This window comes from Gigantopelta aegis, chromosome 15 (assembly GCF_016097555.1).
Source record: "Gigantopelta aegis isolate Gae_Host chromosome 15, Gae_host_genome, whole genome shotgun sequence".
Classification (NCBI taxonomy): Eukaryota; Metazoa; Mollusca; class Gastropoda; order Neomphalida; family Peltospiridae; genus Gigantopelta; species Gigantopelta aegis.
In genome coordinates, this window is record NC_054713.1 from 39,435,215 (window position 1) to 39,438,395 (window position 3,181).

Here is a 3,181-nt window from a genome sequence, read left to right on the forward strand (position 1 = left end):
TCTTGTGGGGTTTTGTGTGGGTTTTGTCAAGTGGGGTTTTGTCTTGTGGGGTTTTCAAGTCAAGTGGGGTTTTGTCTTGTGTGGGGTTTTGTCAAGTGGGGTTTTGTCTTGTGGGGTTTTGTCAAGTGGGGTTTTGTCAAGTGTCTTGTCAAGTGGGGTTTTGTCTTGTGGGGTTTTGTCAAGTGGGGTTTTGTCTTGTGGGGTTTTTGTCAAGTGGGGTTTTGTCAAGTGGGGTTTTGTCTTGTGGGGTTTTGTCTGGGGTTTTGTGGGGTTTTGTCTTGTGGGGTTTTGTCAAGGGGATTTTGTCAAGTGGGGTTTTGTCAAGTGGGGTTTTGTCTTGTGGGGTTTTGTCAAGTGGGGTTTTGTCTTGTGGGGTTTTAAGTGGGGTTTTGTCTTGTGGGGGGGTTTTGTCAAGTGGGGTTTTGTCTTGTGGGGTTTTGTCAAGTGGGGTTTTGTCTTGTGGGGTTTTTGTCAAGTGGGGTTTTGTCTTGTGGGGTTTTGTCAAGTGGGGTTTTGTCTTGTGGGGTTTTGTCAAGTGGGGTTTTTTGTCTTGGGGGTTTTGTCAAGTGGGGTTTTGTGGGGGTTTTGTCTTGTCTTGTGGGGTTTTGTCTTGTGGGGTTTTGTCAAGTGGGGTTTTGTCTTGTGGGGTTTTGTCTTGTGGGGTTTTTGTCTTGTGGGGGTTTTGTCAAGTGGGGTTTTGTCTTGTGGGGTTTTGTCAAGTGGGGTTTTGTCAAGTGGGGTTTTGTCTGGGGTTTTGTTGTGTCGTCTTGGGGGTTTTGTCAAGTTTTGTCTTGGGGGTTTTGTCTTGTGGGGTTTTGTCAAGTGGGGTTTTGTCTTGTGGGTTTTGTGTCAAGTGGGGTTTTGTCTTGTGGGGTTTTGTCAAGTGGGGTTTTGTCTTGTGGGGTTTTGTCAAGTGGGGTTTTGTCAAGTGGGGTTTTGTCTTGTGGGGTTTTGTCAAGTGGGGTTTTGTCAAGTGGGGTTTTGTCTTGTCGGGTTTTGTCAAGTGGGGTTTTGTCTTGTGGGGTTTTGTCTTGTGGGGTTTTGTCATGTGGGGTTTTGTCAAGTGGGGTTTTGTCAAGTGGGGTTTTGTCAAGTGGGGTTTTGTCTTGTGGGGTTTTGTCAAGTGGGGTTTTGTCAAGTGGGGTCAAGTTGGCCCAACTATATAACGCGGTATGAAAATGTTGGCACCACGTTGCTACACCGTTGGTGCAACATGGAATTACCAACATTGGGCCAACGGACAAAATGACAATATGCCAACTTGTACATTCTATGTTATTCCAATCATGGTGTTTCTATCTGGAAAGTAGGGCAAAATTTAATTACTTATTTTCTTATCCAAGGTGTTGGTACTGAGCCAAACTGTTGAAATGGACATGTAATGTGACTCGTCACCTAGCACCGACATGCGAGAACGTTTATGACATGACATTTACCATTATTTAAGATTGGTCCTACATCTACGACTAAACCACGATTCTTATTACTATTATAGTACAACAAATATAATTAGAAAGACACATATTTCATTTTCATTTGTCTTTAAAATGCTCCAACTTCAGTAATGATGCAATTTTCTGCGTGAAATAGACGGCAAACACCTGTAAACGCACGACCGGTGTCACATATAATTTGCACTTCCCTTGATTTGCACTCCCCAGTCAAGATTATACGTAGAATAAGCACTCCCTAGTGCATATTATACATGTAATTATACACTCACCCAGTCTATATTATATGTATAATATGCACTTCCCTCTGAATAATATGCACTCCCCCAATTTATATTACACGTAGGTTATAATAATGTTTTAAGCATTCACATGATGTTTGTATGCCCAGTGCACTTTGTAAAAGTTGATATAAATATCAATGGCGAATCTAGATAGCTGTGTGAATCAGGGGCGGACCCAAAGAGGCTAAAATATTCCTGGATCCGCCCTTGCAACGTTGCAGAATAAAAATAATAACTCATCATATGTGATGATCGGATGGATCCCAGAATCTCTTCACCCATCCCTTGCTTCCAATTAATATGACAGGAATTATGTGGAGATAACATTGCAAAGCATGTTCATATTTTAGAACCAAAATTCATTACTTTAGACACACCCTAACCCAGTTAAATGCCACCTTATGCCCAGCATCATTCCTGCATTCTTTGTTCATATTAGGGATCCGATATTGACAACCATTGTTTGTTTAAAAACATTTATAATTTTGTAAAGCAAGTTGATGACGATCTGAAAGACGAAGAAAAGTGAATTTTAGACGACCTTCCAAACGATTGTCCGTTGAAAATAGAAAATTATTATAGTTAACAAAATTTACCTTTTATAACGTATACATTCATGATTATCTTGATGCGCAAGGGGCGGAACACATCCCAGTGGCAAAGTGCTCGTCTGATGCGCGGTAGGTCTAGGATCGATCCTCGTTGATGGGCCCAATCGGCTATTTTTCATTCGAGCCAGTGCGCCACGACTTGTAAATCAAAGGCCATGGTGTGTGCTATCATGTCTTTAGGATGTTGCATATAAAAAAATACAATGCGACTAATGGATAAATGTAACAAGTTTACTAAATCTAAAATTCTATGTCAAAATCACCAAATGTTTTACATCCTATGTTCGATCATTAATGCATCATTAATGTCCTCCAGTGGTGTCGTTAAAACATTTTTTTAATTGCAAGGGTCTAAGAGCAGGGAGTAGATGTTATAGAATTCAAGTGCGTGATAATAAATAGATCATTATTATACACATAACCTGGAACTCACCTTAATTATTAGACATCTATTAAATCTCTATTAAATCTCCATGTTCATTATTATGCATATAATCCAAACTCCACATACATTCATTTAACTACACTTAATCTAAACTCCACATTCATTGTTATACATATAATGTGCACTCCTCGTTCATTATTATACATGTAATCTATACTCGTCATCCATTACTATACATATAACCTACATTTTCTATTCATTACTATACATATAATCGTCACTCCCCATGCAATACACATAACCTACGTTACTTATTCATTCATATACACATAATCTTCACTCCCCATGCAATACACATAACCTACGTTACTTATTCATTCATATACACATAATCTTCACTCCCCATGCAATACACATAACCTACGTTACGTATTCATTACTATAGAATCT